The following is a 14,355-nucleotide window of genomic DNA, read 5'->3' on the forward strand; positions in this document are numbered from 1 at the left end:
ACAGAGTAAGATAAATCTCATAAGACAGCCTGAAAACACCAAGAATCTAGCATGGAAGGGCTTAGAAGTTCCTGTCCCTTGGGTGAAGTAAATATCAAGACCTCAAAGTCACGGCAAGTGATAAAAGATGGAAATGTCACAGCTGCACTAGTTTTGTCAAATAAAATATTTCTCAATCCAGGTTAGCACTTAAAGTCTCACGTATGTGGAACATCTCTCCTCTACCACTTCTTGCATATGACTGCCATTATCTGCTAACCCTCCAAATTCCTAAGTACCTCCCTCTGGTCAGGACAAGGTCTGGGCTTTAAGGAATACAGCATTAACCTAAGACCGTTCCCATGAAGTGGGTGAATAATGGTCATTTGCAAGTTGGTAAAGGGAGCATAGTAACATTTGGTTTCTTGAGACTGTTCTGTAGTCTCTAGTGGCACTAATGAGGATTAAGGGCATTACCAAAGCACAGATATCTGAGTTTCCCATATGGTGGATACACATGTTAGCACATAATTTAATCATTCAACAAGAATCTACTTAGTTCCTAATAATTTTCTTGGTGCTAAGGATACCACGGTAAACAAAACCGATACAATCCACGTTCCCGTGAAGCTCAAGGCCAAGTTATATACAAGGAAGCCTGCTCCTAAATAAAACCAAGGTTGATTCAGAGGTTATGAAGTTATCTCAGGGTGAGCTGTCAGTTTCTGATGCTGCTGGATGAAGGAAGGGAGATCAGTGATGGGGTGAGTGGATGGACTGTTCTGAAGACAAAGGATTTCTTGAAAGGGAATAGTATTACTGTAGCCAGGAAGTCAACAGAAACTAAAATGAGAAATGAAAATTACTTGGCAGGGTAGGTAAGGTGAAGGCCCTAGTGTTCAATGCTTGACCTTTATCAGGTGTCAGGAGCCTGATACTAACTAGTGGCAGGATCAGAGTTGTTCCTTTTGGCCTGGAGTTCCTTTCTTTCTTGGAGGGCTAGATTTGCTAGGTTTAGCTTTCTTGAAAAGTATATACTGAGGAAGAGAAGGCCAGCCTTTTGGGGGCAACTTAACATCAATTATACACAATAATTTGTGTTAAGAACCAATAGATGGCAGGGATCAATTTGGGTAGACAATATAGTACCGCAGTTAGGAGCACAACTACTATCGGAACTCCTGCACCATTATTTCCTATTTGTAAATACCTACCCTTTCCTAGCTTCAATTACTTTACCTGCAAAACATAGCCAAAATAATCCCTACAACTTCATTGGTTTGTTATCAGAATTAAATAAGAAAAGCCACGAAAGTGCTTAACAATATTGCCTGGAACATAATAAACTCTCCTAATATAAGTTAATTATTGTTATTTCAAGTTCTAGAAGCTCTCATGGCTGCAGAGACCGCTGGAATACCTAAATGATCTACTGTCAGGAGGTCTTTGAAATGAAACTTCAAATCCAAGAAATAAAAAATAAAAAGCCCACTAGTAACACGAAACTGCCACTGAGAGCTAATTTTGGTTAGAAGTATCTGGAATCACAGCAAAAAAAGGATGTTTCTCAGGAGCTCAATATTGGAGGAAACTCATTTATTAAGTTTTGTGCAAGTAGTGTTGACACTGGCAGTTCAGTGTGGTCTGGCAAAAGACAGTCCTATGAAGCAGTTCAGGAGTACGTTAGGAAGTTACAAACACCCCTCTAGACCAGTGGGTCATAAATCCCTGGAGGACCAGAGGTCATTGCAAAGGTAAAATGGAAGTTAGTTCTTACTTATCACCCTTACAACCCTCACCTAGAAAATGCAACCAGTAGGTAACACAAATATCCTATAAGTTGTTCGAAAGAAGAGAAATAGTTATTTAAAAGGCAGACAGCTTTCCTCCTCTTTTTAATAAACAGGAGAAGGGAAATAGATGGGAGCAAATAAATTCAATCTGTAATTCTTTGGTAGAAATTCCCATAGGACCTATACCTCTGGCCCTGGTGGAGGAAAGATCTGCTTGACCAAAATCACTACCAGGCACCTGGGCAATTCTGCTTCTTTAGTTGGTAGAGGAGGCATTCTCAGCTTTCCATAAACTGGATGCCCTGCAAAACCTACATGGCAAACTGAACCTCATCACTGAGGGCCCGCATATGGGGCTGCTAATTTGGCCGCACTACTCCAAGAGATGGTGAGATCAAGCCACATGATTCCAAGGACCAACAAAGAGAAAATGCCCTGAAAGATCTATATTGCTTTAAGAAATTATTCAAGGTATAATAATGTTGAAAGAAAAACAATCTTTTTCAAATATACCAGCTGTATTTTAATTTGGGTGTTGGTTACACAAATGTATAATCTGTGAATTTTACTATGAAAATTAAAGCTCAATTTAAAATGTACCCCAACACCCCCTCAAAATCCCGTAACTTCCAAATCTAAATCAGGGCTGTCTTTCAAATTATTCTCTTTGGGAAGCTATTCATTCATTTTAATGGTGGTGGTATTGTTCCAAAAATTAAAAATTCCTTTTATAGTTTTAGTACTGAGCAAAGATTGTTTGATTACCCACATTAACTATCACACATGTCCGAAGGATCCATAATTCTATCTTCTTTGAAATATATTTTGTTTCAAAATTAATATATGTTCATTATAGAATGTTTAGAAAAAATAGTGAAAAAAGAAAATGTTTTCCAATTCTACTATGTAGAAATAAATTTTAACACTTGCAAATATATCCTTTTATACATATTTATGTGCATATACATGTGTACATAATAGAATTTTTCACATATTGTTTGACATTTTGATTTTCCACTTTTATTCTATTTCATTTGATATTTTCCATAATAGTATACATTATTGACTTCATAGTATTATGCTGAATGGTTATCCTAAAATCTACTTTTCTATTACCCTACTTTTTAGATTGTTTTTAACTTTTCACTACAATGAACCATATCATAAAGAAATCTTTGCACATATATAAGACTGTTTCCTTAGAATAAATTCCTATCAGAAGAGTTACTATATCAACGTCTATATAAAAATTTAAGTCTTTTGCTATATAATGCCAAATTACCTTCTAGAATGTTATATTGAGTTTCCAATTTTTGCTGTACTCAACAATACACAAATTACTGCAGATACTCTGTAAAGTTAAATCCGTACAAAGCAAAAGAAATTTGTCACCGCTGAGGATATTCAAAAGAATATAAAATTGTCAAATCTCCCAAAATTATCATTTATGTAGCTTAATGAAGCAACTGAATTTCTTACTCCATTCTGAACTCTCATATTTAATATAGAGCCTACACAGATATATCACCCTCTAAAGATGGCACTAACATGTATTCTCAAGAGTATCTCATTAAACTTCATAAACCTCATATTACATGGATAGAGAGTAAATTTAGAACTACCAGTGGATACGGAGGCAACTCTGATAGCAGGATATGTGTATGGAAATAGTCCAACCATCCAGTATAATCTTTCAAAAGCAACTGTCTATAATATACCAGTTACCATGTTCTGATCTAAGAATACTATGGCATTCTGACGACATTTTGGAAATCAGATCTAGTAGACCTGAATTGCATCCTACTTCACTGGCTACTCTAGTTCTTCTTAGCTGGTCCTTTCAACTCCTCCAAACTCTTGAGATTGCAGTGTTCCACAGTTCAGACTTTGATCTCTTCTTTCCTATCTATATTCTCTCCCTAAGTGATTACATTCAGTCTCATGCTTTGAAGTGCCATTTACATGCTAAAGAACAAAAAATTTATATTTCTAGGCTAGACCACTCTTCTAAATTCCAGAATCATCTATCTAACTACCTGACACCTCCACCTGGATTTTTTATATATATACTGAAAGAGGATAAATAGTTATTTAAAAGGCAAATAGCTCTCCTCCTTTTGTTAATAAACAGGAGAAGGGAAATAGATGGTGGCAAATAAATTCAATCTGCAATTCTTTGGTAGAAATTCCCATAGGACCTAAACCTCTGGCCCTGGTGGAGGACTGACCTGCTTGACTAAAATCACTGCCAGGCATTTCAAATTTATGCAAAAACTAAGTGCTTTATCTTCCCCTGGCTCCTCTTCCCTGGCCCAAACTGCCCCACCACTGACACCCTAAACCTGCTCTTTGAGTAGTTTTCTCTATCTTAATTAATGCCAGCTTAATTTTCTCCATTGCTCAGACCCAAAACTTTGGAATATACTCAACTCTTCTTCCTTTTATATCCCACATCTAATTGGTCAGCAAATTATGCTGAAAATATACCTAGGATCCTGTCAGTTCGCGTCACCTCCATTGCTAGTACCACACTGTCTAAGCTAGCATTTTATCTCATATGATTTACCACATTAGCTTCCTACATAGTCTTCCTGCTTCTGCACTTGCCCCCATTCAGTACACTATTAACATAGCACCCAGCATACTCATCTTAAAATTTAAGTCAGATACTGTGGTAAGCAGATTAAAGTATAATACATCCCTAAAGATGTCCACGTACTAATTCCCAGAACCTGTGAATATGTAATGTTACATGGCTAGGGCGAATTAAGGCTGCAGAGAAAATTAATGTTGCCAATCTACTGGTTTAAGGGAGATGATCCTGAATTAAACAGGTGGGTCCAATGTAATAACAGGGGTTCTTGTAAATGAAAGAGGGAGGCAGGAGAATCAGTGTCAGAATAACAAAGTATGAGAAAAACTTGACTGGCCATTGCTGGCTATAAAGTTGAAGGAAAGAGTCATGAGCCAAATAATGCAGGCAGCCCCTAGACGGTAGAAAAGGCAAAGAAACACATTCTCCCCTAGAGCCTCCAGAAGGAATGCAGTCCCGCCCACACCTTGATTTTAGCCCATTGAGACCCATTTCAGATTTCTTATCTCCAGATCTCAATTTTGACATCCAGATCTGACCTCTCAGATATAAATTCTGTTGTTTTAAGCCACTATGTGTGTGGTGACTTGACAAAACAGCCATAGAAACTAGTAACATATAAACAAACAGGTAGCGATATATAAATGATACATATAGTATGATATATATACATACATACATATGTACGTGATGGCACTTGTCAAGTGTGGCATTATTACAGCATAGGTACAAAAGTAGCTAAAAACACTAATGTTAATACATGTCAGGATTACAGTTCTTAAAATTTATGGAGAAAAAAAGCTACCCTATTAATAGTGTTGCTTAACCTCATTAAAAATCACAGTCAGGGTGATACATTTTGCATAATATACAAACTTCTATTTCCACTTCCTTCCCCTTAAATTGTACAATATTAGTTTAGTTACAGCAGAAATCACCCCTGGAGAGTGTTTATTATTAAGATATTCATTTCTGTGATCTTGAATCCAGTTTAAACTTCACAGTCAAGGAAATTGATTTTTCCCAGACCACTGTTGTATTCAATTCTAAATCCCCTAATTAGAGAAGACAGGTAGGGGTGCTATTTTAGCAGACGATTAATGTCTTACTCTATACTAAAATGAAACTTTTAATTTGAGCTAGGCAAAACTGACATAGTAGAAGTAGAAAGTGCCCTAAAAATGTCTAGCAATGAGTACATACAGTCTACTAGATACACACTGGGGTCTGTAAATAAGACTTCTCTGTCTGACTTTAAGGAGCTAAGAACTGCTCTCTTTGGGCCCTTCTCACAGTTTTAAGCACATTTAGAAAAGAAAAGTATATGATTTTCTTTCGTCATTGGTTTTCCCTTTCATTTCATCAAACTTGATCTCTTTCAAAAACTCCAAAAACATGCTGTTATGTAGGTCAACATATCAATAAAGATATCAAATTCGAAAGTCATAGTTTCCAATTCTCTACTATTAACAGCTATTACTGGTAATGATTAAAAGTAGAAGTGCCAAAGTTTTCATGAGAAAACCTGTTCCCTCAAGATTTCATGCCCAAATCTGTGGCTTCTGAGGCCTCAAATCTAGCTTAAACAAACATCATAAATTGTGGTTGTCCATCCAAATCAAATGTTAAGTCTCTCCAGGCTCAAACTTCAATATCTTAGGATTATAAATTATCACAATCTAAGAGAAAACAAATTAAGATAACTAATAGCAAAAGCTTGCCATTAAAAAAGTTTTTTTAAAATGATACATGGATGTGCTACAGCATATAATTCCTACCTCAATTTATTAAAGACAGAAAGAGAAGCATGTCTCAATTCATACTGTAATGCCTTTTTTATATCAGACTAGTTTTGAACTCTTTCATTTTTGTTTACTACTTTTAATTATAAAAATGAAGAGGAGAATAATCTTTCTGTCCTCTGCAGGATTAATTAGACAGTATCTCAATTAATCTAATGAGAAGCCAGCAGCTTAAATATTTAAACTACCAAAGCAAAGAAGAAATTAAGTGGATGGGAAAGGAAATTCAAATAAACATATGCTGTTCTCTCCTTCTTTGGCAAAACAATGTAATAAATCTATTATAAACATAATATTCATGAAAGATGATACTGTATTAATTATTGAGAGAGTCATAATCATAGAGACACCAACAGTGAGAAGCCAGTTAATTTACAGGGGAAAAATGAATTAGGTTTCTTGGAAATCCCAGAGGACATTTGGTTTTCACTTTGCAAGGGCTGCAGCTGCTCCTAAATTAACTGGAGGGAAAGGGCCATGCATCTACAGAGCAGTTCTCAATGGATAGAGCTGTTATAAAGAGATAAGGACAGCAGAAGGCACCCTGGTGGGCTCTCAGTACATTTCAACTCATGGTGTCAATTCCTCTAGTGATTGTGGTGCTTGGAAAATGCTAAACAGCAGTGTAAAAAAGCATTTATTCTCGATGAAAGAAAAATTATGCCAGACAATTATGGGTCTTTTGGTAATCACAAAAAGGCAACGAAATACCCTATAAAGTTTGAAATGTGACCCCCCCCAGTAGCCAATGCTATAAAGCACGATCCAAAAAAAGCATTAATAGCAGTCATAGCAATAACCATAATTCACTGTACTTTGATTCAGTAATACCCACTATAATCAGAATTTAATAAAAGCAAAGTCTGATTTTGACTCTGAGATTTTAATGCCATAAGTTCTAAGTCAAAGAGATTTGGGGAGCAAAGAAGAAAGATGAACTGGATAATTTATCTGGGTTGGGCTTGGAGCTTGACGATGGAAGTCTACTGGAAGGAGAGTCAGCCTAGTGAAGTGGTTCAGCAAAGATGCTGAGGAGACTTTGGCAATCACTAAAAGACCTTTTCTTCCATTCTGTCTCAAAACTACATAGTAGAACAAGAAACCCAATGTGTGTATACCAGAAGCAAATGATCAAACCACATGGAAAATACTACGTCCCAATCTGGTTACTATCTTCTAAATTAAAACTGAAAATCTGCAGCTAATCTAGAAAAGGGCAGCCAGAGGATTTGGGAATACGGAAAACACATCACAAGAAAAATGATGGCAGGCCTAAAGACTACTGTAGGGAGAATTTGTCTTCAAATATGCGAAGTCTATCACAGGAAAGAGAAATTAACTTGTTCTGTGTAGCTCCAGATGGCAAGTGCAGACCCTGTGGACAGAGGCTATGGAAAAGTAGATTTGTGCTTCTATCAGGAATGCCTGCAGGATGCTAGGTTCCTGTTCTAGGAAGCATTCAAGCAGCATGAAGATCACATGTCAGGAGTGTTGTTACACTAGATGGTGTTTAAAGTCCTAATACTAAAATCCATTAAAACTCAATTATCAAAATTCCTCGACCCTCTAATAGAGTCTTCTTAGATATAACTCAAATAAATCATTATCATAAAGGGTTCCGGGGCCTAAAAAGAAGATGGCTTTATAATTTATATTATACAAGGGTAAAAGTTTAAAAACAATAATTAGCAAGTCATATGTATAAATTAGACAACCCCAAAATCGGATAGGAGACCATTTTGTGTTAGTGCGGGGATTTCAATGTTGTTGACTTTTCTCTGATGGATAAATAAGCTGAAAGTGCTCAGGACCAAGAGGTTACCATGGTTAAAATTATTACTTCTATCCAGAGACTGCCTCTTTGCAACCACTAAAAGTTTTCTCAAAATGTTTTGGCCAATCACTGCTTACAACCTGTTTTTCTTAGGGCTCGATTCAGGTTGACTGTGTTTTTATTTTTGGTCACATGTCTATAAGAACTGAAGTATTTGTATAGTCGTTGTTAAACGTTTAACAGTCTAAGTTGCGTTTATAACTAAATATCCCTTTGTTATTCTTAACAAAATAAGTATAAAAACAATTTTGGATTAAAAACAAATTCGGCTTTAAAAATTACTTTCCTTAATATAAAATACCTCAAAAATTTGAAAATCTGATTCTTCTTTAGTGATAGCAAAGTCGTTTGCTTTGTTGTCACTAAACAAGACAAATGCCACCCAGGATTGCAAACACTAAAGTGAGACATATAATACATGCCCATTATTTCTTACTCATGTTTTAATATATTGTTTTAGTTTGACAGTTTTTACCATTCACCAAGATAATTTTTGAGAGAAGAAGAAACCAGAACGGGATGTCACCTGATTCTTGTAAAGGGTTGTTTATAAACTAAACATGTGCAATTTTAATAGAATGGCCACAGACCAAAATGTCAACAAAAAAACGTGGTTCTAGAATATAGCTAAACGTAGAATTCTAGACTTTCCTGTGTTTTATGTCAACAAAAACTAAATTCTATCACCTAACTAAAATGCTCATTAGGTTTTCATTAAAGTTTCTGAAGCTCCACACTTCAAAGAACATTCTGCATTATCTAAATATAGCACAGAGGGTGTTATAGCTATTGATGTTACCTGGAATTTAGTGATTTTGTTTATTTAAATGACAATAACAACAAGGAAGTACATTAAAAATAATCTTATGATTATACTAATTCATGTGAAGGTTAGAATTAACGCATATTCTAAGGAGGAAAACTAGAAAATCAAGCAGTTCCTTAAGAATGGCATTCTTAGGCCTATTACATATGCCAGCCACACTGAATGTGACTATATCAAAGTACCGATAATTGTGCCTAATTCATGGGGTTCTGTGGCTTTCTGATTTTTACTAACCCCAATACTGCTGTTTTTAAGCTATGGTTTTTGTTTTGCCACCACAAATCTATGGCTTTCTGATTTCTACTAACCTCTATCCTGCTCTATTTTTAGGTATGCTTTTCATTTTGCCACCATATATGCACATAAGGTGCGTGATGGCATCTTTGTTCCCTGTTTATGATCATTCACTGGTGTGGGACTCTGGAACATGTTAATGCCCTGGGCCACCTGCCACAGAAAATCACAGATTGTGCTGTGATATTCCTAATGGAAGTTTTGATGCTGAAAGACTTTGACTAAAGACTCGAGGCTGATAGAACAGACCAGTTACAGTGTGGGATAACAGACTGATATACCCCTTTAAAAAGAATGGTGAATACAAAAAAGACTGTCAATGGAGTACTGGTATTTGACCCATGTTCCACTGAGCATTAGGGCTCTGTAGAAGTGTCTGATACACAAATTACATACCTGATAGACAGGCTAGCAAAGGTAATCTGTTTCATTTTAAGTATTCATACTGAGGGATTGCTAGTGGTTCCATGAGGGATGGAAAGGGAGTGGGTCACTGACCATGGCCTCAGCAAAGGTAATGGGAGCCAGAACCAGCGGAATCAAAGTTTAAGTGTAAAGGAGAAAGACTGCAGTGGAATAAACTTATCACAAAAGGATTGTGACAAGTTTAATTTGATAAAGAAAAACCTGGAGTACCACATGCAATGGACATCTTTCTTTGTCACACCAGATTCATTCTCTATCTCCCTCTACCACACTCTCTGCCTTAGGAGGTTAACCTGTGTGGTCTACTATGAGCTCCCCAGTCTCACTATCTGGGACACCACATCTTCTTCTGTGGTTTCCATATACCCTAACCTCAACTTCATAAATATGCCTTTATTAAATCCTCAAATTACCTTAATTTCAGCATACCATTTGCTTCCTGCTGGGATCTTGACTCATTCGCCAAATATGACTTAAAATTTTGATCAGACCAGGTGTGATGGCTAACATCTGCAATCGCACTACTTTGTGAGGCTGAGGCAGGAGGACTGTTTGAACCCAGGAGTTCAAGACCAGCCTGGGCAACACAGTGACACCCCATCTCTACAAAAATAAAAATAAAAAATTTTCCAGGCCTGGTGGAGTGTGACTGTAGTCCCAGCTACTCGGAAGACAAGAGAGAGGATCACTTAAGCCCAGGTGGTTGAGGCTGTAGTAAGCCATGATTATTCCACTGTACTCCAGTTTAGGTTACTGAATAAGACTTCATCTCAATAAAAAAAAAAAAAAAAAAGGAGAATAAAAAAGATTTTGATCTTGGGTGGTCCTAAGGATAGGTGATGTTATTAGCTGAGATAAGAAATATAAGGAGCCAGATGCAGAGGCTCATGCCTGTCATAAATAATGCCTTTATCAAAACCTCAAATTATCTTAACTTGAACATACCCTTTGCTTCCTGATGGAATCCTGACTCATACAACAAATATGACTAAAATTTTGATCAGACCAGGTGTAGTGGCTCCTGCCTATAATCCCAGCACTTTGGAAGGCTGAGTTGGGAAGATCACGCAAGGCCAGGACTTCTGAGGCGGGAGCATCACTTGAGGCCAGGAGTTTGAGATCAAGCTAGGTAACACAGTGAAACCCTGTCTGTGTCCCACCCCTAGCCACCCCCCCACCCAAAAAAATACAGAGAGATGAGTAAGTTCAATCTTGTCAAGAAAGTCAACCATGTTTTGAATTTGCCTTTGCTGCACAACAATTGTGAATCATCCACAAAGAGAGACTGGCAGATGTGATATGATGGAGATAATTATTTTTTTCTAATTTGTAAGGTTCAATCATTGCTATAAGCCTAGAATAGTATAGGAAATGTATTTCATTTAGGAAACGGAGCCAGAAAACTCTTTAAATTTATAAAAGTACTAGAGCTCAAAAGGCTGTTAATTGTCATCTAGCCAAGCTTTCCCTTTATAGGTGAGGTAACTGAAGTTTCAGATAGCTATCAAAGAGCACATTGTTAGTTAATGGTAGTGCTAGCACTAGCATCTACAGTTCCTGGATTCCTACACATTGTGCTTTTCCCACAAAATGTAGCACTAATCTGTACTTGACTGGTTTCCACTAGTCAACAAGTATTGAGTACTTAGTCTGTATCCAACCTTGTGCTGGTTGATCTGACTAATAGAAGTGTAACTGTTTTAAAGTAGTTTAAAGTCTTAACAACTCATACAAAGGTTTAAAAATGAGAGAACAAAAGAGAAATGACTGTGTAAGCTAAAGGAGAATGAGATATTTTGCATGTCAAGAACATTGTCATTCTACATGAGCATTTTGAGTTTTTAGAGGTTTCATGTAAATTGTTGGTGTGAGGAAGGAACTAAAAATAGCCTTGATTGTTTCCACAGCTATAAAAGCCTGTCTTATGTATAGTGTTTAAGCATATATTTTAATTATAAAACATTATTTAAGAATATATATTAGAATCTATACACCTGTCTGTACCTACCTATAGAAACCATATTTCAAAATGTCAGCTTAAATTAAAACATATTTTGGTGAATGAAAAATAAAAATCATGTTCTTGGTTAGGCACAGTGGCTCACGCCTGTAATCCCAGCACTTTGGGAGGGCAAGGCGGACAGACCACTTGAGGTCAGGAGTTCAAGACCAGCCTGGCCAACATGGTGAAACCCAGTCTCTACTAAAAAAAAAACAAACACACACACAAAAATTAGCTGGGCATGGTGGTGTACACCTGTAAACACAGCTACTCAGGAGGTTGATGCAGGAGAACTGCTTGAACCCAGGAGGTGGAGGTTACAGTGAGCCAAGGTCATGCCACTGCACTCCAGCCTAAGCAACAGAGCGAGACTCTGTCAATAAAAAGATGTTCTTAATATTCATTTATGTATGCATATGTATTTATGTATATATTACTTAGCTGTAAATGTGAAATGAGTTGGGGTATAAGGGAGGATGACAGACTGAAAGCCTACACAGTTACACACTCATCTTTAGAAATCACACATACTTTCTCCTCTCTGTGTATTTTATAATTTGGTATATACAATTCTAAACTATGCTGAGAACCTTCTTTAAAAGAATTGTAACTAGAATGCTATCACTATTCTATTTTTACATTGTCATGACATTCTTAGTAATATTTATCAATGACTGAGAAATTACCTGCGGCTCTTATAAGGGGATAATTTATTTAAGTCTGAAGAGTTATCCTCAGTTTGGGTGTTACTGCCAGAAGGAAAGGTTTTGGATACATAGAAAGTTAAAATGACCATTCTATTTAATCTGGGAAATGATCTCAGCAAGATAGCAGACTAAGACTTTCCAATGGTCATTCTCCTGTAGAAACATAAATTTGAACAACTAGCCACTGATTAAAATACTTTCACAAGAGCTAAGGAAGCAGATTAACACAGAAATAAGAAAAGACACATTGAAGAAGGTGGGAAGGACAGTTTTACACAATCCACATTACTCCTTCTCCAACCTCAGGCAACACATCCTGGAGAGGGAAACCTTCTTTTTGGGAGGAGAGGGAAATGAGTACCAGTCTTTGCCTTGGACACCAACACTAGGTCTGCCCCAGTAAAACCCACATGAGGGGTAGGCCCCCATAATCCCAGACTCTAGGTTGGTAGAGAACCCCAGATTCTAGGATCAACCACAGACTGACCCGGGTTGCCCCCACACCAGGCTGGCTCAGCAACCCCAGGCTCCTGTCTAGTCCTGGGGACTCGGTCTCGGGGCCCACCCCACTGCTAGGCCAAACCCAGTGCCCTAGGCTCCCGATGAGCCCCAGGTCCAGGGTAGCCCCAGGTATAATAGGCTCTGAATGCCTCCAGCACCAGACCAGACTCTATGGCCCTAGTCATCAGGTTACTACCTGCAGACCCAGCCTCCAGACCAGTCCCTGCCAATATAGGCTCCAGGCCCGTCCAGCATCACATCAGCCCCTGTGGCCTCAGGCTCCAGGCCCACCCTAGGTTCCAGACTAGTGTAGAGCGAGCTCAGCCCAGACAGCCCCAGACGTCAGACCTGCCGCAGAACCATGCCAGCACCCCCGGCCTTAGGCACTAGGTAAGTACCATGCATACAGGCTCCAGGCTTGCCCAGTACCACATCAGTCCCTGTGGCTCCATCCTCCAGGCTAGACCCTTAAGCCCCACACTCAGCAGATCTAGTATCCAGGTCCACTTTAGCAGACCCATGTTTCAGGACAGCCTCTGTGGTTGCATGACCCACAACAGCCCTCACAGACCTAGTCTCCAGGAAAGCAACCATACAACCAGCTTCCAGGCTGGTCTCCACAGCCATAGGCACTAGACCAGTCACTTGGCTTCAGGCATTAGGCCAGCCTCTGTGATCCCAGACTCTGTATCCCAGCACCAGGCCAACCCCAGGCTCTAGGCTGGTACCCATGGAGCCAGGCTCTAGTAGACACAGGGTCCAGGCCCACCCCAGTAGACCCTGGAGCCAGGAAGGCTCCTATGAACCAAGGCTCCTGGACCATTCTTACAGACTCAAGTTCTAGGCCAGCTCCCATGGACCCAGGCACCAGGCCTGCCCTCAAGGACTTAGGCTCCAGGCCCAAACCATGGACCCAGGTGCCAGGTGCACTCACCTTTTTTAATAAGAACCAGGTCAGCCTTCCTGGGAAGTCCTGCAGCAAGCCTGCCTGTGGACCACACCAGAAAACCTGCCAGAATCTCTAGACAGGCTGATTGGTGAAAAAGTTTTCCAGACAAAGACATTCTGCAAGGACTGAAATTAGTCTCTATGTCTTCAAATGCACAGAAACAAATCAATAGCCACAAGACCAAGAATCAAGGAAACATGACACTACTAAAGGAAAATATAAAGCCCCAGTAATTATCCCTCAAAAACGGAGATATATGAACTATCAAAGAATTCAAAATAATTATTTTAAGGAAGCCCAGCAAACTTTTTAAAAAGACAGGATGCTACAAAATCAAGAAAACAATAAATGACCAAAACTAGAAATTTAACAGAGATTGAAATTACTTACATTCAAAATTTTAAAAGAAATTATTAAAAAAATACAAATTCTGGAGCTGAAAAATATAATGAAGAAAATTAAGAAATGCAGTAAAGAGCATCAACAGCAGAATTGATCAAGCAGAAGAATCTGTGAACTTAAAGACAAGTTATTTGAAAACATATAGTCAGTAGAGAAAAAAACAATGAAAAGAATGAAGAAAGTTTATAGGATTCACGTGACAGGAGCAAAAGAACAAATATTCAAGTTATAGGAGATAAAGAAGAAA

The 14,355-nt window shown here is 38.2% G+C and overlaps 1 protein-coding gene across 1 annotated transcript in view; it reads right to left on the bottom strand.

Annotated features, from left to right (window-relative positions):
- Positions 1–14,355, bottom strand: part of SLC4A4 (solute carrier family 4 member 4) — a 400,518-nt gene that overhangs the window by 43,946 nt on the left and 342,217 nt on the right. The gene's annotated exons all lie outside the window — the stretch shown is intronic.

The sequence above is a fragment of the Rhinopithecus roxellana genome, chromosome 2 (assembly GCF_007565055.1).
Source record: "Rhinopithecus roxellana isolate Shanxi Qingling chromosome 2, ASM756505v1, whole genome shotgun sequence".
Classification (NCBI taxonomy): Eukaryota; Metazoa; Chordata; class Mammalia; order Primates; family Cercopithecidae; genus Rhinopithecus; species Rhinopithecus roxellana.